Source organism: Streptopelia decaocto, assembly GCF_964273445.1.
Source record: "Streptopelia decaocto genome assembly, chromosome: 5".
NCBI classification, from domain to species: Eukaryota; Metazoa; Chordata; class Aves; order Columbiformes; family Columbidae; genus Streptopelia; species Streptopelia decaocto.
The window spans coordinates 13,570,953-13,597,568 of record NC_138659.1 but is presented as its reverse complement, the minus strand read 5'-3'; the positions used below and the strand labels follow the sequence as shown (position 1 = coordinate 13,597,568).

The window sequence follows — 26,616 nt, the reverse complement described above, 5'->3', positions numbered from 1 at the left end:
ATTTTTTCTGTTGCCATGCTTTATGCCAGTTTTCCATTAAATCCTAAGGAACAAGATGAGGTGAGAGGTTTGTTTGTAGCTGCAATTTTATTTAGGTGTGTGTAGTTCATATTTGAGAACTTTTTTTAAACAACACAAGGCCTCTGTTTCGAAAGCCTTTATATGGCAGTTTGGAAACACTGATGTTTTTAGGAAAAGGAAGAAATCTGAGGGAACTGATAGGATCTGCAAATGGCATTTAAAAAATTAAATAGCCGGTTTTGAGCATCACCTTTGAATTGGAGATTTTCTAAAAGATTGTGGAATATTTACATGCGGTTTAAGGGGTTTTCTTGTAAAGACGTGGAATATTTATGCATTACCAAGAGGAATTTCACTCAATGTACTCAGGCAGGCTTTAGGTTTCCTCAGATTTCTTCGGAGATTTCCAAACCTATAAAAGCTGTAAATATGATCAGACATTGCTTTGTCTGAATTCTGTTAAACTGACACTTTTTTTTTTCTTAAAAAAATATGATCCTTGATTTATTTTGCTTGACCCATATTTGATATTTAAGAAAATTAAATAAATCTCACATTTAGCCTCCCAAAATAATATGAGGTGTCCATTAACACACATTAAAACTAATGAAAGCTTGGTGTTGAACATATAAATAGCATAGCTGCCAGGCTGTTTTGTAAAACTTTAGTTGAGCTCTCCCTGCTGTAAAGTGTGCAGAGCAGATTCACAGAGATAATATTTGTTGCTCTTTGTAATTGCTCTTTTGTTGTTTCTGCTTTATGGCTCTTTGGTTACACACTAGTACTCCATCAATATCTTACAGCTCTGCTAAGATGCTTGCAAGTTGCTCAGTGTTTCCACATTCAGCCCTATCAGGAAACAAGGGCTCCCTGTGTCTGCATCCTTGCACAACAATATCTTGGTATAATTGCACCACGTTGAACCGGGAAACTTCCAGTGGCTGTTTTCCCCTGGCAAATGTAGACAGCAAGTGATGATGTATTAAGGAAAAAAAAAAAACAATTAATCTAACGCTTTTGAATGTACCAAACCAGGGACTTGGATCCGGTTGTTCATTATTCATCCTGCTTTCTCCTACTATTAGAGTTCCTAATTTCCTTTTCTCTAAGGTGGCAGCTCTCTTCCTTTCCCACCTCCACTGATTTTTATGGGGCTAACCATAATTACATGGCACAGCACTGTGGTTCTCCAGTGGCGAGTTTATTACCCATTGACTTATGTCTTGTTTTACTAGCAAAAATGACATCAGAATCTGGCCCTCTGCTTTCGTTTTACTCTGTTGTTTAATAAAAAGTATGGCAGCGTTGACATCAGCTTAGCACGACAATTCTCCAAAAACCATCGTAAGGTAACCTCACCCTGAATCACCACTTTGGCCCCAGACAAAGCCACCTTAAAGCAAGTCTGTGGTTAAACAAGTACTGCAGTCATGATGCTAAAGACCATGACTTCTCTCATCAGCCGATATACACATGCCGGAGCCCACATCCCTGGCCCAGGGAAGACTTGGTGTCCCTTTGGACTGTTCCCCCTGTCCCCCAGAGAAACCTCCCATGGAGGCACTGTGCATCTATTGCTCAATACAGCACCATGGCAGGGGAGCAGAGGCCAAAGTTTTGATTGGATATCCAGGTATAAGTCTTGAAACGGATTCTTCATCCCACTAGGAAGCTGTTGAGAAGATTGAAACTTTAAATGTAATCTCACATGAGGTCAGAAAATTAATCCCTGCCCCCCCTAAAAAAAATTACACCTTACAAACAAATAGACCAAGGCAGTAAGTGTGGGAGTTTTCTACAGAAAGTATCAATGGACTTCAAGCAAGCCTGTGCATCCCCTGCAAAGGTGGTTTTCATCTAAAAATGTTTTCCTTACCACCTCCCTCCCCATCCCAATTAAGCTTGGAGATTTTTTTCCATCAGCCCTTACCAGAAAGCATCAAAAGCTTGTTCCAAAATCCACTGACATCATAGGGAATCTTTCCAAAGGCTAATGGGCTTTGGGATCAGGCCCCCGGTTTTGATTCCAAGTGTTCACAACAGTGAGCTTAAATTGGTTTGTGTGCTTGTGTGCACCCAAGATTTTCCAACATTACGTTTGTTTGGGACAAAATTCCCTCCATGCTGTGGACTTGAAGTGAAGCCCATTTAGATCCCATCAGTCACTTGAAAGGTGACATCAGAAGGGCCAAGCCAGCTGAGCAGAAGTGGATTTCACCTTACACTCTTATCAGCGTGGCTGAGGGGAGGGACATGCCAGGCAGCTGCCAAAGAAGGGGTGCCGGTGGCACCATGCTGAGATTACCATGGTGGTGAGGCTGCCCAGAAGACCCTGAGAAGTTTGAAGGGGAGACAGTAGAGAAAGCCCATGGAAGAAAGCTCCCAGAGGGTCCTGCCCCGTGCAACAGCATTGCCACTGTTCATGAAAGAGGTTGTGCGAGAAGGGTGGATCTGAAAAATTCTGTGCCTTCCCTTTGGTGGTATTCATCCATCCAGGGTTAGACATTCATCTCTGCTCAATTGACCAAAAGGCCACAGATCCACGGCATGTGAATATGATCCTAATTAGCTCGCTTAAGGTTACACATTGATTTTCTGTGCGTTGCCTTTTGGAGCTGTGGAGCAGCTTGTTTTTTGAGGGGAACATAAAAGAGAGAGGGGGTGTTAGTTACAGCCATAAATTTTACAGTTCACTGGAAACCACATTAAATGGCAACATCAGTTTATAGATCAACTCTGCAACTGCTTGGTTGTTAAAGTGGTGGTGGTAGATTATTGTGTTGTAGCCTTGTAAAATATGGGCACCGTATTTGCTTGGAGAGAATTTAAAAAGAACAATAAATGTCTCCAGGGTCTTTGATTCCTCATTTCTCTGCTGTTCAGTAGGCAATATGATAGGATCTGTGTGTGCTTTTTGGGGTCTGTATTTTCAAGGTTTTTCTCTTATGCTCCAGAAGGCAAAGCTGATGAATCTTTCTGACTTTGGGTTATAATGACTCTGTATCACCCTTTGCCTGGCTCAGACACGGAGGACATGTCCAGACCATCCCTTAAATTGTAGTGATCTTCCAGGGGCAGCAATTTCAGGGCCACAGAAGCAGTGGATCCAGCTGCATGGCCAGCCCATACATCAATGATGCCCGTGCGTGGCTGGCCCTTCTGAGAATCGTAGAATCATAGAATGTCCTGAGTTGGAAGGGACCCAGAAGGACCATCGAGTCCATCTCCTGACCCTGCATAGGACAACATCACAGTTCACACCGTGAAGCAAAGTGTCCTATGCCTCTTCCAGCTCAGCAAGACTTGAGGACAAATTTCACGTGCAAAAATAAAACTTGGAAGTGATAAAAAATGGCATCTCTTCCCAGACAGTGCCTAGTCTCTGCCTGTCTTCTGAAAATGTAGACATTTATTTTGGACTATGAAGTGCTTCTTTCAAATGTTTGGCCACTGCTAGAGACGCTGAGCTCGTTGGAAAATTCCAGCCACAATATCCTGCCTGATGACCAATAGATTTTGCATTTATATTTTCCTTCCTTATCAGAATGAGAGAGCACTTTACAGGACTGGTGAGATCTTCACAAGAGGGGTTAGGGTTAATAATCACATTTTTATCTGCTCATGACACCAAGTCTCTTCCAACCAAGGAGCAATTAGCACTGCCTCACCATGGGCCTGGCTGATCAGAAAGCTTTTCTTTAAAAAAGGGACATTTCCAGCTTTAAAATGGAATATTGTCAGGTGAAATTAATTAGCTTTGCTGCACAGTAGACAAATGGGAATTCTCTCAGAAACATGTTTGGCGGACTGAGGAGCTAATTGTGTGAAATGAAACATTTTACAAAATGCTACTGCTACCGCTCAGCACACTTTACAGAATTTCTCTGGATGAAATCCCACTTGCTTTGCGGAGGACAACCCAGAGCTGAGATGAAGCGCATGGCTGTCATGAGCCACTGTGGTGGGTCCAGGTGCAGATGGGAAACCAAACACAATCCCCAGCTTGTTTGTTGTTGAGACAGGCTTTAAGCTGGGTGGCTGTGAGGCTCCTGGCTGTCTTTTTTCCCCCATAAAGTCCACTAAAGCCACTGGTTAAATTCCCACCGCAGGAAGAACAAGTACTGGTCTGAATCAAGTCCAGTTTGGCAGTGATGGTAGTTACCACCACAAGGCTGTCAACTTTCATTTGTTGAATGAGTCAATGGGGTTGACCTTCCCACTCAGTTTCTCAGGGAGAGAAAATGATCGATATTCTGGGCATGTTTTTGGCAATTTCTGTAGAACTCACATGGCCACATGTGAGAGCTCAATGCACTTTTGGCTCAAGAGCCAGAAGAGCAGCAGAGAACTTTCAAGGATGTGTGAAGGACCTCTTATACCCCTTTCCTGTGAATAGCAAGAGTTTTTCTTGTCTTGATTTCAAAAAGTGATATAGTTTTGTGAATGCGAAATCCCCTTGAAAAATAACATAAACAGAATTTGGTAAAAGTGATCGAATAGATGATGCTCCTGTCAAGTTTGTTCAGTTTCTACCTAATGGAAAGGATTGTGAAAGCTGTTAATAAGTCAGCCTCTGAGTAATAAGTCAAGCTACGCAGTTACAATTTCCTTAAGAAAGAAGGAAGGAAGGAAGGAAGGAAGGAAGGAAGGAAGGAAGGAAGGAAGGAAGGAAGGAAGGAAGGCAGGCAGGCAGGCAGGCAAGCAGGCTACTGTTTATCTAACACAAAGGGAAAGGGTGTCTGGTTGACATGGGTGTACAAACATTACATGATCTGACTGCTCTGCAGTGAAGAACTAGGATGTTTTTCTGATTTTATTTATTTTTTCATTTTAACACGGGGAAGCTTTGCTTAGCAAAGGCGAGCATAAAGACCAAAGACCCTATCTCCCACCAGGCTGAATCTTGTTTATGGCACTTTGGCATATAGAAGCATTCTAACTCAGCCACAGGTGGTCCGTGTTGATTCAAGAGCAACTGCTGGTTTCTATAAGATGTCATGGCCAGATTGTGGTCCCGGTGGACCTCATGGTGGGAGAACGAGTGTGGTATGTCATTAGTGCTTTGATATTTCATCAGGGGATCACCAGGGACCTTCTGTCAGTGGGACAAAGATGAAAGATCTGGCAGGGGTTTATCTCAGCTGGGGTGGCAGCACAGGCCAGGCATGCTCTGCTGTCCTGCAATGACAGTAATTCATGAACCGGCCTGTAAAGACAAACAGCTCAGTACCTCTTTGATGACAAATTCTTAAAATTGTCCTAGTTTAATCTTGTCACTATTTGGGTGTTGTTCTGTTTATTGCCCTGTTTTTAAAAATAAAGACCTTTCGTCAGGAAAAGTTTGTAACACACCCCTAGAAAGACATCATTTTCAGTTTAAAACTTCCTATGTCCCCAGCTAAAAATGTGAATCAGAGATAAAGCCTGACACGTTCTCACCATTTGTCTCTTTGGCAAAAGGAAAAGAAGGGTCATTCAGCTCTGGGTCTGACGTACAGGATGCCACTTGAGCCGTCATACTTGATAACTTCAACTTGAACTTGTCCTCTTATGTAAATGGGGCTGATTTATTGCTTTGCAATACAAACCTAGAGCTTTGTGTGATTTTCTGTGTGATAATAAGCTGCCTGCTGTAATGGCGTTAAACACATGAGTTTTTGCTTGCCAGCTGTTTATCAGCAGGGACCAAGGTGTTGAGGTCTAAAGGGCCCTCAGGGTGTGCAAAGCATGTTCTAGGCATGATATCTCTGTGACAGAGGGAATTCAGTGGGGTTTGGGAGTGATTTGCAGTAAAAGTTTTGATCCCAAATATGGAAAAAATCCTTCCAAATCCTGAAAGAAATCTGCAAAGTCAGGCATTCAATTCTATCCTACTAAAGTCATCATAAAGATTTTTTTTTCTTTTTTAAACAAACAAATAATAAAATAAAAGCCAAAACCAAAACAAACCTTTGCTGAACAGTGCAATTGCTACTGAAGGCTAAGGAAGCACTGTCCAGACTTTATTTTCTTGGGATTTTCATGTGGTTCCTCTGACAGACTCAGCTGTAGTTAGCCTACTTATGTGTCCTTGCAGCTTAGTGATAAAACGTAAGCTTGCAGCCACCTGCAACACAATCTCCTGCAATTCAGAGAGCAGAAATTACAGAAGTTATCAGAAATCCCATCCTGGATCTGCATTTCAGTTGCAATGCTGCGTCATCCATTACTAGAACAGGGTTGTTCTGACCATGGACAGGTATATGTAATAAATCGCTGTGATCTTTCCCTCCACATTGTCACTGCCATAGCACAGATGAAATTACAGACCATCGTCTGGTAGAGTCTTGAATGAAGAAGAAGTTAAATTTCCTCCAAACCTTCATCCCACGTCTCATGGCATGGGAGGTGATGCCCGAGCTCTTCAGTGTTTTAGAAATACAGAGCAGCAGGATTTCAAAGGTTGAGGCTGTTTATTGATGCTGGTTCTGGGAGTGCTCTGACAATGCCTTTTGTATTAGTCAGAGAAGAAATGCATTATTCCTATGAACTGCTCCAATGTTTGTTTGTTTGTTTGCTTTTAACTTCAAATAATTTCATGTTACACCACTGCAAAACAAAGCTCTTTCAACCTTTACTTACTAGAGATCTGCTTGGCTGGATTTCAGACACTTCAGATGACACAAGAAAATAAACAATGAGATGACTGGAAAAAGCAGAAATTAGCTTTCATTCTTGGGCCGATCCTGGTGTATGATTAACCCAGCAAAAATAACATATCCCTATGGGTTCACCAGAGTTGTGCTGCAAGTTTAAAGCCTCAGGGTCATTTTGTGTCTTATCCTACCATACAGAGACCATCCCATAACTCCATTTGCATATGATAATGAGCCACTCACCGAATCATTATGCTTCTGAAAAAAAATAATCCATTGAAATTACAAACACCAACCAAACTTCCTGCCTCACATGAGCTGCTTGGCCATCTCACCCTGGTGAATTCTGCTACAGCTGCTAAAGCTAAAAAATGCATATGTTTATAATTGTTCGTGTTTCTGGAAAGTGAAACAAGTGCCTGGATGCACCAGCTTATACACACAGATGCCTCTGGGCAGCCTGACAGGCTGCACATGTACCGCTGCAGTGCCAAGAGCTTGACACTTACTTTTTGGGACCATGTTTGGTGGTTAACAGCAGACAATGTTGTCCAGCACCCCATTCTTGTGCCCCAATGTTGCACATGTAGCTGAGATACTGTCAGAGGTTTACTTGGATAGCCTACCCCTTTACTTTATAGGGAAAATATGTTCTGAATTGTGTGAGTAAGGAGAAAAAAGGGAAAATAAAAGAAAAAAAAAAGTTCACGCTTTCCTGGCTGAATTCTATATTGTAGCTTCTTATTTTGACTAAATCTTTTCCCCATCTTTCATTTGCTCCTTTCAACCAAGAATGCAGGCAGGGGTTACTTGGAATTGGTATGTCTGTCTTATATTGGAATGATTAATTATTCAGAAATGTTCTGTTTATAGTAAAACTCCCTTACAATGCTTGGACTGTATAAAGACAGCTTTGAGCTGGCACAAATGAGAGTTATTTCCACTTTTAAGGACTATTTATAGGGCCAAAGAAATACAAAGGAGGCCCGTAGCACCTATGTACTTATTATTCATCACATACATGCTTATTATATAGGTATGCATGAGATAAATAGATTTGCACAGCACAATGCTTAAGCTGTGCCAAAGAAATAAAATTCTATCCCTGGAGAGTCTAACTGTGAAGGCAAATAGGGGCTAGCAATGAAATCACAGATTGCAATCACGGCTAAATGACTTCTTTGAGTAAGAAGATGAGTTGGCGTATTTTCCCTGGGAGGCTGCTTGAGATGCATGACATTATAAATAAAGAGGCACAAACCACATGCCAAGGACGCAAGCCAAAGCTGATAAAAGCCAGTGGGAGGCTTTCAGTGTCAATAGGCTTCAGAGCAGGTCTGGGATGCCGCGAGCTGTCTGAAGGTGCTGCTGCAGCCTGGCATCCCACATGTCCCCTGGATATTGTGGCGGCCTCGTCACCACAGGGCTTGGAGACTTCATGCATTGGCATCCTTAGCATCTCTGTGAGGAAATATTGTCATTTTTGACAATGAGGGTGGTGAGAGCCTGTCCCAGGTTGCCCAGAGAGGTGGTGGATGCCCCATCCCTGGAGACAGCCCAGGCCAGGCTGGACGGGGCTCTGAGCAACCTGAGCTGGGTGAAGATGTCCCTGCTCATGGCAGGGGTGGCACTGGATGAGCTGTGAAGGTCCCTTCCAACCCAAAACCATTCTATGATTCTATGCTATGTTGCCAGCAGGTAGCACAGGTTTAGCTGGACAACTTCTTACAACATCTCACATGAAAAAAATAGTTGGATTAGCAGGAACTGTGGATTCCTGATTTCAGGTTGCGCTGGACTGGGGGCTCTAGACGTAACTGTTGTGTTAAAATAATCTCTGTGCGGTGTGGCTGGAAGAAAGTAATGCAGTGATTTAATGATACCCTATTTGTGTTGTAACCCTGAATTGTACAACATGAATATCTGAGGATCAGTTCTTCTCCTATGTGTAAACCAGACCACACCTAGTGAAGGCAAAAACACTCTTTAGCTAGCATTCACCAGGTGGCAGTTTATTTTAACCAGTTCCAGCCTGAAATCCAATTGCCTCTGTTTAGTCACGTCTCAGAAAGTTGGTGAGATATTAGATAAAGAGCTCGTTTCAGAGATATATTAATTTTCATTAGGGATTTTCTAATAAATACTTTCCATGAGAAAAGAACACAGGGGCTTTCTTTGTTAAAGACTGCAGCTCAAAAAGCGTCTTTACTTGTGGGAATAGGTGGCGTTCCTTTCCTTACTCAACCATGGAGGTTTCCAGCCAAGAGCAAGGACACAAAGAAGGGAGTCCACCCAAATGAACTAATGTCATGTCATTGGGAAAAAATGGAAAATGTTCTGGAAATATTCTTTTCATCTGCTCTCCAGAAAGCAGTATTTTCTCACGGAGGACATTCCCACTAACAAAGATCCCATGAATGGGTCTTCTCTTCTGCTTCCACCTTTTCCCTTTCTGCTGTGTTCCCCAGCCACCAAGGTGCAGGTCTCTGGAGTTGAAAAGATGAGTAGCAATGTATCTTCATTTTTGGAAAAAAAAAAAAAGTAAACAATTAGAGCCATTGCAGGAAGATTTTTCTACCTCCAACATGTTGGGGTAAACCCACGAACCTTAAAACTATACTGACTGTTCTTTTGTCTATTTGGTGGACCCTCTTGTATATTTATGTAATTATGGGCAGAGATTATACTCTATCCTTTTTGTGCCACATTTGCTCTTTAAATTTAAGCAACATTTTCTTCCTTTCTGCTGCTCCTCTCTGATATATTTTAGATAGATATTGTGTCCTTCTTAGATTTCATTTTGGTAGGCTTGTACCACAAGTTTTAAGTTAAATCTTCTAAGAAAGGCTGCGTATTCCCTGGTCTTCCTAGTTCCCTCTTCTCACATTTCTTCTGGCTGGGATTCTCCTTGCACAGCAATGCACATCAGGTCCCCAAAGGGCTCTTCTTAATACCTCTTGCTCTCTTGTGTCTGCTCAGTCCGTTTATACAGGATCAGATCTGCTTTGCTCAAGATGACGCTGGTGCTATTGAGTCCTCCTGTGATTAATTAGCACAGCTGGGTCTTTCCTCTTTTGTCATTTCCCTCTGATAAATGAACTTTACCAGGCTGGCTGGCTCTGCTGTGGAAGGGTGTGCAGCACAGCTCTGATTTGGGATCGATTCTTGCCATTTCGGAGCCTCTGGGGACCTGGTGTGACCCCTTGGCTGCTCCACAGCCCAGGAAACAGGAAAATTTGGGTTCCTTCAGGACTGGTAGAAAACCAGGGGCTCATCCTGCATTTCCCCAAAGCTCCCTGAAACAGATGCGGTTCTGGAAAACAGTTGAGTCTGACAGATCTCCAGTCTTAGACAAAAAGCCATTTGGTCAGAATATGATCATCCAGCTGTATTCAGGACACAGCTTGCTGATTTTATGGATACACATATATCTTTTAGGACGAGAAATCAGCGTTGTTTTTGTCTTCATGTGTAGTGTTTGACATATGATGTAAATTTACTTTTACAATGTACAGACATAAAAGCTACTGTGGCTTGGACTTAGAATTTATTGATTGTAGAAAACTGACTACCAGGTTTGTTGATTAACATTTTTCTATAGAATGGGAAAGAGAGAAGAAAGGGAAGGGAAAGGGAAAGGAGGAGAGGAAAGGAGAGGAAAGGAGAGGAGAGGAGAGGAGAGGAGAGGAGAGGAGAGGAGAGGAGAGGAGAGGAGAGGAGAGGAGAGGAGAGGAGAGGAGAGGAGAGGAGAGGAGAGGAGAGGAGAGGAGAGGAGAGGAGAGGAGAGGAGAGGAGAGGAGAGGAGAGGAGAGGAGAGGAAAGGAAAGGAAAGGAAAGGAAAGGAAAGGAAAGGAAAGGAAAGGAAAGGAAAGGAAAGGAAAGGAAAGGAAAGGAAAGGAAAGGAAAGGAAAGGAAAGGAAAGGAAAGGAAAGGAAAGGAAAGGAAGGAAAGAAAGGAAAGGAACATGAGGACAAATTTTACACTAAATAGAAATTATTAAGTCTTTTAAAATTTCACTGCTTTAACTAAACAAATTTGGTTTAGCACAGATCTCTCCTGTAATTTTTAAAAGGTCTTCACTAACCATCTATCTATCTATCTATCCATAATCTCAGTTCAATTAATAAAATTTCTTAAATAGATTTACATATGCCCAAGTGTTATGAGTTTAACAATTATAAAGCAAGATTTACTTTTTCTCTGTAAGAATGCCATTAATTTTTTCTCAAGAGCCTACATTACTATGCAATGGCAAATCTGAAGGCAACGAGAGAACAGCCTGATGCAGCCTGAAGCTTTTAGCCATGGACAGACAGGTTTGTGCTCCCACAAACTGCGTGTTTGCTTTGCTGTGTGCCCATCACTTGCGCAGTTAATGGCACCCATTTTGTTCCCAGTAGAGAGTGGGAGGTTACAAAACCCCTCTGCTTTCTTTGGCCTTTTGTGTTGTTGATGCTTGTCTTTGGTTCAAACTTACTGATCTTCTCTAGTAAAACTTTTAAACTGTTGTTTACATGTTAGAGCAGTGTATAATGGACAGAACCTGGCCTCTAGTTGTTATCATGGCCTGGTTCACATAAAATTTTCTAGCCTGGCTTTATAATTCAAACCATTTTCATACTGCAAACACACAAACAAGCGAGCTGCAGCTATTGAGCAGGCGATGCACACAGCTGAGTGAATGTATTTTTCTTGAAACTGTCATTAAAGCGATTTCCCATAATGTCTGGCAGGGTGTAGGTTTCTTTTAATGATTTTATTAAAAAGTGAATTAAAGGCCAAAGGTTGCTTTCCTACAGCCTTTAATTTCCTGTTCCAGCGCCAAATGCCGTGCCCAGAAATTGCTGGGAGCAGAAGACAAGGGATCAGCCCCTGGCGAGGCTGTCGGAGCTTCGGCTCCACGACCGCACGCGCGTGCGAGTCTGTTCTCGCAACGCGATTTAGCATCAGAAAACACACAATGACAGAAGCCCAGGGTTATCAATTACAGACACAAGCCTGTGAAAGTGGGAAAATGCAGTATCGACTCCAAACAAGGCCCAAGTGTTCTGTTTAATATCTGGGGTGTGATTTTTTTTTTTTCCCTGATGTCAATTTGACATCAGTGAAACTCCAGGGAGGGTAACACAAAGTGTCCTGAAGGCACATGTGCCCTTTGGCACTGATGGACTAGTGAGTTTGCATTTTCATTGCATCTTAATGCAGCCAATACTTTATTTCGGGTTTTCAGTTTGCTAAGCCAGCATTTCAAGTGGAGGAGCTCCTGGTGGGCCAGCAGCTGCGGAGAAGCAGGGTCATTTGCAAAGAATCAAACAAACTAATGCAATAAGAATAAACAGAAGAACAGTAACAGGCCCCAGCCTCCTCCTCCTAGGGCCTAATTCCCTCTCAGTTCTTGTGAGAGAGAAAATACAACACCCCTGGCATCAATAATGGGTGTTAAACATCAGAGGTTTGGAGTCAGCTGGGACATGATTTCTGTGATATCCCATTATTTGTAAAACCGAGCATAAATTCCCTCCCGGTGTGCGGAAGGACTCTGTGAGATGCAGCTTGCACTTTTGCAGCATTCATGGGCCTGGCCAACTATTGGCAATGAGCAATATGTCGGTAAAACTCCAGTCTTTAAAATACTTCAATAAAACAACCATAATTTACCCCACTGCAAGAGCTATAAACTGCAATTTAATAGTGTGTTTGTAAGGGGACGGCCTTTTTAAATAAAAAATGTTGTAGTATTATTAAAGAAATGTAGTATATAAAAATATCTAATTGCTGAGGAAACAGCACGATTATGATTTTCAGATATTTAGTATGGGAAAATCATTCTGAAGAAGGGAGCTGCGTTTTTATGGTGGATTCTTGCAGTATGGGTCTCATTAAGTTTTCAGGGAATACTGTTCCAAATCTTTACCATGCTTGCAAATTATGTCACACACGTAAGCTTTCATCCTGCTCAAGCGATGGATTCTCAAACATAGATGACGTTGCTTTGCATGGGATATGAGCATCTTTCATGTAAATGGAGTCTTTTTCTTACAGGACAAAGCATCATCCTTCTGTCTTTGGGATTTATAGGTTCAATTGCCCTAGAGTGCCCCCAAAACATGAGTTTTAAGATTCGCACTTGGAGTGGCTCAAACTCTCCAAAAGCTTGGACTCAGGGCAAGTTTAGCCAGGCAAAAACATGCAATTTTTACTCCATCTTGGTTGCAGTCATCTGCTCTGACACAAAATAGGATTAAGAATCGTATAACTGCTTCCAGCTAATAGATTTAGGCTGTGGTTCCAAGATTATTCATACCAGACCTGTGCACTAACAGCTCACCCAGGACTATAAATCTAATGTGGATTAGGCAGGGACACATGATTGTGTTTTGTCAAATTAGCCAAGGGACGTGATATGGAATTTAGGCCAGCTTTATAGTTCTGTGCTAGCTGCACCCCTGCTCTGGAAGGGCAGAATATAACTGGTACACATGACGTTTAGAAAATACTGATATGCTAAAAAACTGCTGTTACAAAGCTAGGGTTTTTGTCTTGTCTTTGTTTGTTTTTTGACAAATGGGAACCATTAATTGGAGTTTGTCTATGCTCTAACAGCGTGTTGCTCATCTGACACACGGCACTGCCGGTATGATTGCCCAAATTGTACAGTTGGGTACAAACCACAGCCTTAGTAAGAATTAGCACTTTAACTCCTGCCACATAGCTACCCTTGGAAATCTTTTTCTAGGGCGGTAACCATTGTTTCCTTATCACGTGTTGTGGGATCAAAAGGTTTTATGCTGCCTGGTTGGATGCATATGACAGGTCTTTTCTCTTGAAAAAACAATTGTAGAGGACTCCCATGCATGTTTTCTATGAAGTAGACAATGCTCAGTTTTCAGTAGTTAGTTTTAAAATCTTAAGAGTCCACATTTCCTCATTCCTCTGGAGATATGTTAAATATTAATTCTTGGGAGGCTAGGATTAGAAACGTACCTTGCCAAAAGAGGGCAAGAGAGTCATCACTCTTCAGTTTCTGGGTAAATCTCTGGTTGTCAAAATGGATCCTGCTGAAGAGACTGTTTTATTCTGGGGGTCGAATACAGAAAATGGGAAATCAGAAGTAATGTGTTTTGAAGAGGAGCTGCAACCACAAATTAAAGTGTTCATTTTCTGAAGGAGGTAGCCCCACATACAAAACACCTTTGTCAGGACGAGGCTTTGCAAGAAGACGCAAAGCAGGCGAAGATCAGCTCCAAGGAAACCACAGCAATGTGCTTGAGCACCTCCCTCAATCCCAAGAAACGACAATGAGCTTTTTGCATCAACATGACACTCACATCCCCGTGAGTCACCACTTCTGGGCTCAGGCTCTCCTCTCACCTTCATGAAAACGGTTGATCCTGAGGACTTCAGCATCGTCACACATGAAACACCTCAGCAGCACTTTTTCTGAGTATTGCTTTGGGTATTTGGTCATGTTGGAAACCAGGAAAGGGTGAAATCTGGAGGGTCCTACATGCTGCATGAGGCCTGCAGGTCAGGATTGACACTGGAGTGTAACTGAAGTCAAGCTTTGACCCTTAACTTAGAAATACAAAGCTAAATTTTCCCCTCATTTTCCCCCTCCCAAGTCCTCCCTGGTTGCCTACATGGCTGTTCTGTATTATGATCCCTTTAAATAAGCGGCCTGTCATTAGCTTTTATCCCAGTGCTTGCTCAGCCGGACTCAAGTCTAGATCTCTTTGTTTTTAAGACTTGCATGGTGTGTAAGTGCCAGATGTTTCCCATCTCTTGGCTCTTGGTGAAATAAACACGAACTGCCATAACCTTCACCTTTCAACTCTTACATTACCTATTCTTAAAGTACAAAAAGTGGATGTGTGTTTATGCAGCAAGGCTTTGAACTACCTTCCAGGTTTATGTCAAAAGTCCTATTCTCTAGGCAAAGATAACACATGAGAAGGGACTTTGGTGTTGCTGTAAAATTCACCTTCCACACTAATGAAGCAGTAGTCTTCACGGAGGAAAGTAGTCTGGGGGGATTAGAGGCCATGTAAAACTCATCGACTTTCTGACTGAGTCACTCAGCTCCAGATTCAGGACTCCTGGAAAACGGAGCCGCTCCATGGGTGACAGCCCAGTTATTTTATACAAATGTGCAGATAGTCCATGGGGATTTATCTGATGTGTCACAGCTTTCTGCACAGACTATGAAGTTTGTCCCTTTAATGTATTTCAGTAATCTTTACAACTTTCCTCTCCCTGCCCCAGCAACAGCAAAGCTGATTTGGAGGGGTTAATAAAGGAATTTTCATCATTAATAACAGCTCATCTAAATTCATCCTGCAGTTATTTTTCTTCCTCCCCTTCTTTTGCTTCTCATTTTGTAAAATCTTCCTTGAAGGCACCTGGGTGACTGGGCTTTTGGTGGGGCACAGAGGGCTTCTTCATGTTAATACTCATATATCCTAAGGAAGAACAGAGAATATTTAGCCCTAAGAGCCTGGGACCAGCTGCCTGATGACACAGGCTTAAAGCTTCCCAAGAACAGCTACCCAGGCTTAAGTGTCTCGTAAGAGTAAGTCATACAGCAGCTTCTCCTTTTTAACTTGATTCAGTAGCATTACGCAATTAAATGAGGAACAAATGGTGTAATTAAGATTGCAAAATCATTTAAATTAGAATTCCAAGTGAATTATGCAAATAGAATTTTAATTTGTGCTAATTCATGTCTTCCCAGAAGAATGAAGTCTTCCTTTGGGGATGGCTTTTTTTTTTGGTCATAGCCTCAGCTGAAAGGTGAATTAGAAAGAACAGAGTGAAATATTTTAGCCACTATTCACTCATGCATACTGGAAAGAATGTATTTTCTCCACTGTAAAGAGACTAGTAGCTACATCTTTTCCCCACAGAAAGCTGAAAAACAGCTTCCCTACGGACCTGGGAAATTCTTGCAGAGAGTAATCAAACTTTCTTTTGTGTTTTGAAATAATCAGAATATACTTGAGTTTTACTCCTCAAGCCAGACATTTGGATTCAACCTATTTTAAGGAGTGCCCATTTTGCAGCGTGACTATCCATGGGGATAAGGGAGAGATTGTAGCAAACCAGACCCTGAAGTTTAGATGTCTCGAGGCACTGATGAGTCTCCACAGAGCTGTAGAAAACCTGGCCTCTTGTATGACCTCTCAGTGTGGATTTCCTTCACCAAGCTGACTCGGGATGCCATGGTCACTGAAATACAAGTTATTTCAAAGGCTGGACCAAAGTGTACATGCCATGATCTTCTATAAATTCATACTAAACCACAGCCCTTGGATCAGGAGCAGTTACTATTGTGTCTGAGGGAGAATAAGAAAATGGCAGACAGCGAGACTAATGGATTTGGGGATCTTTCCATAACTTTTGCAGCATTATTAAGCTCAAATTTGTGCATACTCTAACCCCCATTGCATATGCTCAGGCCATTCATCCATTCAAGCACCTCTTGAAGATGCACTGAAGTAAACTCAGAAGTTTCAGCTGCACACACCCAGGTGCCTTCATAATTTCCTAATCCTCCCTAAGTACCTGGTGCCTTTCTGTCTAAGCTCCAATCTAGCAACCTATATGTAGGTTTAGGAATTTTATTTTTTCTATAAGTTAACTTTGACCAAATGACAGCATGTTTTAGTGACATCTTAAAAATGCAAGGGGACAAAATAACATTGAATTATTTGCCTACTGCCAAACTGCTCATTGTTCAGCACTGACCTTATTAGACATTACTATGACATAGGAAATACATCTGTGTATATATCTCCACATATATATATTTAAGCTATCTATCCAAGACTACTTGCCCAGAAGGTAGGTGATTGTTCTGATAAAAAGCACAGCAGTCACAAAATCAGCTATTTTAGTGAAACCAACAGTAATTTTGCTCATGTAAAATGGTATTTAAATGCCTTCTTGGCGTCTTCCTAGCATGCTGCAAGAGCAGTGTACATTAAAACACATTCTGGGTTGTGTTTTTTCCTGTTACCTGAAGACAGTAAATCACAGAGTTACAGATGTTACCTCAGGAATAAAGCCATCACCTTTAGCATTGGTTTCAGTAAAAACACAAACACTTCTGCAGTCAAAGGACAAAGTTTTATGGCTGTGGTCCTTCAAAAAAACTAACAAATATTTGTTTGCCATTTCTCTCTGGAGCAACTGTCCACTTGCTAATTTACACATCACCAAGAGATCACTTAACTCTTGCCTGTAGGTATTAAACCCTATCTATTACTATGTCATTGAAAATATAAACTGTCTGGAGGTTGAGAGATATTTATAAAGGAGTAAGAGCAGCTCAACCCACAGCAGGTCACGCTGAAGCATAGCTCGGGATCCCTTAAAGGCTTACAGTTTCTGATATGACCTAATAGCAGTGTTTCTGCCCTAAAGATTGTGTATGGTGCTCTGGAGCATTCTTCTATAACCATCACTGCCCTTTGGAGAGGATGAAGCTGCCTAACACTTGGCTTCCACGTTTCTAAATGTTCTTTGGCTTTTCCTTGCCCTCCGTGTCCACTGTCACATCTAGACCAGCAGCAGTCACTCTCACTAATATTATCTGTCTTATCCAAATACCCAAATCACTTCCTCAACCATTTCCATATTTTAAGAGTGTGGATCACGTCTTCAGACTCTTCTTCCAGCTCAGCCTGGGAATCAGGTGTCCAGCTCTTCCCTGGGCTTATTTATAAACATACGTACATCTTAGGGTTTTATGTGTTTGTGTTCTTTGAAAACCTCCTCTGTTTCCCTGGAGATTTGTGCTTCATCAGTTCCTGTCTGTGGGTCCCTCGATGATAACCTGACTTCTAAAAGCCTGTGAATTAGTTGGCTGTAGCTTTTTGTTTGTTTTCCTTCCTGTTTGGCTTGAAAAAACTGCTCTCTGTTACGTTTGCTATTAAAATCTTTAAGAGAAATGCTCTCGCGTAATTTATTTTTGTTGTTCTTAATTAAAGTTCTCCCTTTTTGGCCTCTTTATGTTGATTCTTTCTGCTTATCCCCAGCCATTGCAACCAAGATTTCCCTATAGATTCAGCAGCTGAGTGCAATAGAGATGTAACACAGACTTTCTGCACATGAATGTGCACCCCTGACCTGCCCATGGACTTGCTCTCGTTGATGTCTTAGATGGGTGGGGATGATTCTGTGGGAAGTCCATGGTAGAAAGGTCTCACTGGGTCCTTTCACATGAGGGTTACCCTGAAGCCTCCTCCAAATTTGTGAGCAACCTCTCCAGTAACACCCATGGTGATCAACACTTGGAGTGGACACCTGGCCCAGAGAACAAGTGTTTGGACACAAGCAGAGCTGGAGATAAGCCTAGTTTAATAATGTCCCATTCTGAAGAGTGTTTCTCCCAGCTCTCTCATGGACTGCTAGACTCCAGCCTTTTGCTGCAAAACACTTGAAAAATTATGTTATTTACAGCTTCTCAAACTGCCTCCCATGTACTTGTGAATGCACCTATAAGCTCAACAGCATGTATTTTTTCCAAAGGACAAAGTCTATTTACACACAGGGAGGCAACTCCAAAGCGCCGGCACTTTACAAGTGAACCATCTCTACCCTACCGCTACCTGACAGTATCCCGTGAGCTACAGATCCAGCTCGTCAAAAACACCAACACAAAGCTGACCGTGAAATAAAGAAACATTCATTATGGTTTTTTTTAATATATATAGCTCCCAACTACTGCAAACTGTGGAAGAACGTTGCTGCAAAGCTGACCATTAAACTGTCTGCTCTTTCCTGTTTGAACAGGACCTCTCCAGGGTTTTCGCTGCCTCAACCACCATGGGTCAACATCCAGGAAGGAAGATGTTTCTAAGGAAACCGTGGAGGCTTTCCACCAAGGTGGTTGCATGAAAAGCACTGAAACTGGTGAGAGTGACAAAAAGCAGTTCATTGGATAATGTAGAAAAGGGTAAAAAGTTATTGCACACTGACTGTTTTTATAATGAGGCCATTCAGGCATAAAATCACTTTAAATAGGTAGTTTGTTTCAATGTCGCAGAATTATTTTCGTCCTACTCTTTCAAGGAGGAGTTTATCTAGGCACAGTGGTGTATAAATAATAAATAGCCCTGGAGGCAAGGCATTTTTAATTTTTCCCCCTGCTTCGTATCCTGTTGCAGTTGGTCTCAGGCTGCTAAATGAATTTTGTTTTCTGAAATAATATTATTTACTTTGAGTGTAGTCCTCTGCAAGAAGCCATGAATTCTCTTTTGCAGCTGTAACGTCCCAAACCAGACAGGAGCTTTACAGTCCAGAGTTTCTATTAAATAGCTTTTCTGTGGGTTGTTTGGCAGTTTGCTGCCAGGACAGGTACAGTCCCATTAGCTCAGGAGCTTCCAAGAACTGCGTGTATGCATCCAGCGTTTGGACTGGGCACACGCTGTGGGATGCAAATGGTCAAGGGATAACCGGATGGAAACCGGAGGCACAGGATCATCGTGAAGGTGGTGGATTAGAGAAGCAGGAGACAGTCACCGTGCTGGAGATACACCACTGTGAGACTCTCCGGACAGACACAACAGGTTCATGTCTTCTGTCTCATGTGACACTGAGCATCTCTGAATGTATTTCTAACAGTAACCACATCCGATATCACCACCAGCACAACCAGGAGGCCACACCAGCTTCTCCTCTCACAGAGTCTCATCCTGCCCACTGGGAGCCTGTAAGCTCTGCCCCCATCATGAGGGTTGGAACAAGCTTGCCATCAGCACCTGCTTAGAGGAACGAATTCAGGGCCTGACCCACCAGCCCAGACCTCCTGATGGATAGAGGTCGTGACGACACCCTACAGCAGATGTTGAGCTAATAGAAGACGAGGGAGGCTGAAGAAGCCCTGTTCACCACTGCTCTCATGTAAGTTTTGTGTGGCTTTCCACAATTCGGTCACAAAAGCTCTTGGTTAGCATCTCAGTCTCTCTCATCTATGACATCTATCATTTTCTTGTGACACAAGCTTCTGTGTCGCTACCCCACACTTCAGTCACTGCATGGAGCCCTTGTCAGGTAGAGCAGAACTTGACTGAATAAACAATAAATATTTAGGAGCCTCAGGGCATGAGAAAATGGAGATTCCCTTCTCTAAATGGGTTGTAGCCTCAGGCTTTCCGTATAGGCTTAACAGCAGAGACAGGCAGTGAGGGAGCTGCTGCTTCTCACCTCTTCCTTGGATTGTTGCTTGTGCATCATTGGGGATGAATGACGGTAGTGAAAGAGACCAAGAAGACAGGATTTTGGTATGGGAGACTCATGGTTCGGTGGGGAGATCCCAGAAGGTTGAAACACACGGCAGGTGGCTCATGGAGTGTGGTAACAGGGACCTGCAGTGGGGAAGGGGTTGGGTTCAATGGGCACAAGCAAAGAGCCTCCATCACGTGTGCTGGAGGGGTCCAGGGACTGCATCATAAGTTTGCACTGGGGAAAATAAATAGAAAAAGTTAAGGAAGGATCAGCCTGAAATGATCCAGACACACCATAAAGTCCCAGGTTACTGGAGGGGGAGGGAGCAAAATTCCTGCTCTCCTCAGAGCCCGTGAGTGATTAGCTCTAAAAGCCATGTGCCAACGCTCCTCCACGCCTGCCGCTGCTCAAGATAAAATAACAGGTCATCTGTTGGAGCAGAGGTCCTTCCAGACTGAAGTCTAATTTCTGTGCTCCAGGGGCTTAAGTGCTGGTTCAAAGGTCACCAGGCAACACCCGTCGCTGAGTAAGGATGAAGCTCATTTTCACTAAAAACAGAGCCCGCAGAGCAGGACCCTGTGCTCCATCCATCATGTGCAGTTGGTATCTGCACAGTCTCAGGCAGGAAGGAGATGGTTGGAGATCAATAGCCAAGACAGGGGATGCCAGAGCAGATGCTGGTTGTGTCACGGACTTACCTTCACACATGCAGCCAAAGTGCTTGAAGTGCGGACCTGCAAAATAAACTTCAGCAGCTGAAGATAAGCCTGAGGGAAGCCCCTGTGGCTCCATACCCTTGCAGCAGAACTCTGTGTATCTTCATCCAGGAGCCATGTTATTGCTACAGAAACTGTGGCTTCACCTGCATGGTGGATGATCTGTGGCCCAGCAAAAGATGCAGAAAGCTTGCAAGTAAGTGAAGGCCTCACCAAGCTCTTCTCTCACACAAATTAAAAACAAAAAAACGACATGAGCTGAAGCTGGAGATGAGCTGCCAGAGAGCTCGAGCAATGTACAGGTCACACACTCCTAGCCTAGGAAACAGATTTTCTTTTTTTTTTTTCTGCAGGCAGCATGGAAGAACATAGCACAAAATGCACATATAGTAAAATGAGAACCCCTTTATCAGCCAAATAAAGCAATAGGGAGAACCTCTCATAAATTCAACATAATGCTTGTATTGGAGGGCCATTGGATAAAATGACACTAGAAACTTTGGAAAAATAAACCAAGTGGGATGCTTAGGAAGCTAGATACTAGTCCACATTTCACCTGGGCAACGAATTTCAACCCTGTCCTCTTCACTTATACACAAGTCCTTGTTTTTCCTTTAACAAATCACTTATTTGCAGCCCTTGGAAAAACCACTGCCCTTCCCCAGAAAGAAACAACCCGCAAACTCAAGCACCGACAACAACAAAACCGTAACACAAAAACTCCCGGGGCCCTGCAAAGCATTCAGGGTTTTTTAATGTTTGCTCGTTATAAGCAGGAGCAGCTTTTTTCCATTACAAAGTGATCTATTTCACAGCTTTCAGCCAAAAGTGTCAGGCAATCAAGCAGCAGTTTTGCCTTAACAATTGCTAATATATTTCAGCACCTAATGAATCTATGCAAAAAAGGCAGGTAAAGGATAGAAGTAGCCCACAGTTAACTCCTGCCCTCCCCTTGCAAGGATTTTTATCCCCTGCCTCCCAGTCTTATGTTTTTACTGAGTGGCAATTAATTAAAAAGATCAAGATAGGAGAAAGATGGAAACCTTATTACTGGTGTTATATTTCCATACTAGTTTTGCCCAGGGAAAAAGTTTCCCAGGAGATTAGCTAATAGTTAAGCTATTAAAGGCTTCTAAACTGGAAAGGTTATTTGCAAGGTCAGACAACTTTACTAAGCTGGTAGTTTCAAAATTATCCTGGGTTCTTTTACTAATTCATCGATCAAAATGACACGTTTTAAATTATAGATGAAAATGGAACAGATTTAAGTTCCCGTCATGTAAACCCTGCATGAAAACTACACATTACAAGTCTCTAACCATAGTAATTTTTAAGTGAGAATGAAACATTTGTTCTTATTATGACGTGCTGATTTACTACAAATTCACAAAGAGCTGAACCACCCTTCACATTGAAAACATGCGATCTAACCAGCTTCTCCCAGGTGTTTTGAGCAGTTAATGCAACATTATTGCCCCACTAGCAGTAGTTATCTTTCCGATTCCCAGTTAAAGGTAGGGATGCACTTCCATAAGATGGGAAGCAAATAAACAGGATCAAGAGATATAAAGGAGGGCTCTTATCATGGATTCACTAACTTAACCCAAAAGTTCTTTATGAGAATTCAAGAGATCTGCAGGGGACATCTGAGCTCCTGTGACCTCAGGTTCACTAAATCCCACCTGGACTCAAGACAGGTCACCTGTGTGCCATGTGTGAGAGCTGTGCCCATCGGTGTCCCAGGAGAGATGCTCTGGACCAGTGACTGGGGCCAAGGCTCTGTTGTTCCCCTTCTGCTTCAGCTTTTGAAGTCCTCCATCTACATCAGTGTCTACATCACCCAGGTCTGATGCCGCCCACTAGGGATGGTGTATGGGGTTTCCAGGCTGGCTCCGTCACTCAGCTGTTGATCAGCTTTGCAACCAGGACTTCCATTTGGAGATAACTCCAGCTTGGACATTGCAGAAGTTGCATTTGAAAGATCTTGCTTTGGAGAGGTGAGCACTTCTTACATTTGAAGTCAGGTGCAGACATGAACATTTGCTGCTTTTCACAGGGAAAATGTGGGGTACAGAGTCAGGAGGGGTTAAATGACCCTGCAGAACGTTAGTAGGCAGACAGGTCCAAACAGGACTGGATCACACAGTAGAAAAACTGTGATGTGTTTGAGATGAGGCCATAAACAATCAGTTTTCTTTACAGCTGAGGTTGTCACTGGGGTTTCAGCTCAACACGAACCAGAGTCTTCATGAGCAGGGCAGAGCTGCCGAGCCTGGTGCTGCTGCTCCAGGTTGTCCTCTGCTTGGCCTGCTGCCCCAGCTCACTGTGCCACACAGGTTCTCCCACATCTCTGAAGCATGGCAGATGCACACAACATATTACTTTGCTGACAGGCCGGTCTAGGAATGGCTTCAGCGATACAGTCCATGACGCTGTGATAGTGGCTCCATGGCTTCTGGCAGAGGTTTGCAGAGAAGCATGTGCTCAACCTTCTCCAGAAAGCAGGTCCCTCTCTAAGGAGTATCTAAATGGACACCCCAAAAATGGGTCATTATTTTGGGGAAAATAAAAAAAAAAAGACCATCAAAATCAGTCCTATACCAGATAAGAAGATATCCCGCCAGCTTAAGCAAAACAACTTCCAGCCTCATAGGGAACACTTGGGAGGCCCAGACTGGCAGATCTTGAGGCTTTTGCATCCTGTGCACAACACTTGGAGCTTGCAAGAGCCATGTCACCCCCAGAGCCATGCTCTCACGGCCAGTTACACGCTGTCAGAACTACGTGGTGCCTTTTCATCGCCAGCTGCCTCAAATTGTCCGGTCTTGTGGGCAGCGATGGCAGCATTGCTTTGCTTTCCATCTGGCCCCTCTGTGTCCTCCAGCAAAGGAGTCAGCAGTTGTGGCTACAGCTGTAGCAAGCCCCATATGTTGAAGCTTGGATCATTTTCTTTCCCAGCTGAGGCACCTGGATCTGTGGCTTGTTCAGCTAATAGCCTTGTTGGCAGGGCTGCAAGCAGCTCTGGAGCTAAATAATCATGGGGAGGCTTGGGGAGGACCTCACCTGTCCTACAGGTCACTTTTCACTCTTTCTCTTCAAAGGAGGTGACCCATTGACATAAAATTCATAGACATACAGTGAAAAATGCTACTGGATAATAACAACCTCCTTTCAAAGTCTCCGCTATCCTATCTCCTGCTACCTCAAGAATTGCTTCTGTCAAGATAAAGTGTTTATAAGTTTTTTCCATCGTGAATCAGTTGCAAAATATTCAGGCAGCAGGACATATGGAAATCATATGAGGTTTTACTGCATTACACTTGAAAGTGATCTCTTTAAGAACACAGGGGCTCAGAAGTTGCAGGACACTGCTTAATGCCTGACTGCTGAGGCATCACCCAGAGGTGATGCATGTGAGGAAGGGAATCCAAAAGTCCTCAGTCTTTCATCTTTGGGGGATCACTAAGTTATCTTGGTTAAAAGTGTATTTGATGCTGGTCAAAAATCCCCCACTGAGCTTTTTCCCAGGGAGAAAATGAGGTTTGGGTATGTGAACACCATCTGTGTTCTCAAAACTTTTTTTTTTTAGTTCTGTTGGAAACTGAAACCCCCATTGGTGAGTGGCCTGGTCCTCTGGATCCAACACCTCACAACAGAATTTGTAACGCTGATGAGCACAGCCTCACCCATCGTGGTGATGTCTCCTGAGCTACTGCCTCCCTGCTGCCGCAGAGCTGAAAATGAGACACGAATGATACATGAATAGAAGATTTCAGGAATAGGACTTTCTGACCACAGCTGTTCCCACCCCTCATTTCTTACCTGGCACATCCCTGACTGCACAAATTACTCCTTATCTAGCTCCATCCATGCCTACTGCTGCTTAACTCCCTTTTTCCTAGATAAACTCCACCTTTAGCATCCTTGTGCTTTTTATATAGGATAACAGACCATAATCTCTGTATTACGATCAGCTGTGGCACCTGCCCATGGCTCTGATCACTGGGTGCACTGTAACTCTGAAGCAGCGTACAAAAAGGCATTACATAAGGCTAGCTCATGCTTGCTACTTTGATTTTACCTTTGCTGTTCTGATGGTGAGCAAACCCTCACAGAATCCAAGGGGTGAGAAAAGGCATAAACCAAGCTGATCGAAAAGCAGCCCAAATCTATGTGGGCAGAAAAGTAACAAGCTTTGCAGAAGACTTTGAAGAGCGTGGAAGAAAGAAAGAAGAGCAAGAAGGAAAGACAGACATCTGTCATGCAGCTCCGGCACTTGTAACAGAAACTATGTGTTTGTTCAGACCAGAGCACACCCGGGTTTACCCAGGCAATTCTGCTGTCACATGTCGCACACCAGACAAAACCATACATCAAAGTTATCGAGCACTTGCTAGGCAGCCAGCATTGGCATTTATTGTGTAACGTTACTTATACACTATTCCCCCATGGAATGCAGTTATATTATGCTGGAACACAGCAGCAGCCACCTCCAAACATGCTGAATGATGAAGCATTTTTGTGCTGAGGGCAAACATCAATTAGCTATTACTGTGCGACCATTGGGCTCGCTTTGTTATTTAACTCACTCCTCTGAACCTGCAACACTGAAACTGTCCTCACTTGCAATCTCTATGGTCGGTAAATTGTTTATTTTTATATTTTAACAGAATGCACTTTATACTGGCACCTTTCTTAACTTCATCTCTCAGATTTACTGGCTCAGCCTCTGGAACAAGAAATGGCAAAGCAGACCATATTCTAGTGGAACATCATGAAGGCTGCAAACTGCAAGCTTTCTTTAAGGGACAGCATGTGGGTTATTATTAAACCAGAAAACATATGTGAATAATTGAGGAAAGGGATCCAGCATTTAGCTCAGAAAATGTGAAGTCAGCTTGCTGAGAATAACATATCTCTGCATTTTGACCTGTTGCTGACAACAAATATATTTCACTATTACCTGGATAGCAATGACTGGGGGGTTTTCCTCCTCTAAATGAAAGCCAGTTGAGATAAGCTGGCAAGAGACAAATGATGCTCATTCTACCCCTGCTTTTACTTAATGGCTGATATCAAGAATCCTCAGCATTCATTGGTGACATTACTATTAAAAACATATTTCTTATCTGGCTCTTTTATTCCTACAAATCGAGTATGGAAATCCATCTGTGCTGATGGAGCAGTGAGCACGCAGCTGTGGGAAGGAGAAGAGCTGGACCGGGGCTGGAGTCCAGCGAACTGTGCACCTGCCTGGGCCAAGCTCACCGGGCATCGCCTACACACAGGGAACCGCAAAACCCTGATCCTTGAGGAGCCAAAATACGCTGAAGTCAATAGAGAGAATGCAAAACACAAAGGGCGTGTGTGAGACCTCACTGCAGCCACCCAGCCCAGTGCTGGTGCCTATGGGGAGGACTGGGACACCAGTACCTGTGTGTAATGCTTCATCTGGCAGTGCCAGCTGGAGGGACAATGTAGGGGTGCTTGAACAGGAGCAGAGCAGGCTGATCCACCATGCTGTGCACTCCACTCCTGTCAGAAGTCCATCCTATTAATTCAACTTATATTAATATATCAATATGTGGATGCAATAAATTGCCAAGTGCAAAATAATCCCTGGCAAGTGATGTATGTATATGTGAGTGTGTGTGTGTGCTTCTGAGCAGCACTTTGTGTGTGCATGGCACATGATACACAAACAACATCCTACCCAGATCAGGTCTCTAGGATTAAAAATATATGATGAATTAAAATTTCATACAAAATTCTAGCTTTGGTGACTATTGGAAAACATTACTTTCCCCTTTCCCCCCTTTATGCCCAGAAAGTATTTTAACAGGGCAGATAAGTAAATGTTTCACAGTCTTTTCCACTATGGAAGATGATTTCTAACCACAAGTGTTGCTGATAAGAAATGAAATTGTCTTACCCGATTGCTTTAAGGTAGTAAAGAAAATACTGTAATGCTTAGTAATGCCATACAGGTAACGTGGGACAATACAGTGAATCAGATG

General features: G+C 43.0%; 1 long non-coding RNA gene across 1 annotated transcript in view; it reads left to right on the top strand.

Annotated features, from left to right (window-relative positions):
* The window catches only part of LOC309439805, a 114,716-nt gene extending 88,506 nt beyond the window's left edge, over nucleotides 1–26,210 (top strand). The window contains exons 2-3 of the long non-coding RNA XR_014184072.1: nucleotides 18,450–18,569; nucleotides 24,189–26,210. This is a non-coding gene — a long non-coding RNA (uncharacterized lncRNA). The remainder of the gene's footprint in view (nucleotides 1–18,449; nucleotides 18,570–24,188) is intronic.
* Nucleotides 26,211–26,616: the final 406 nt, after the last annotated feature.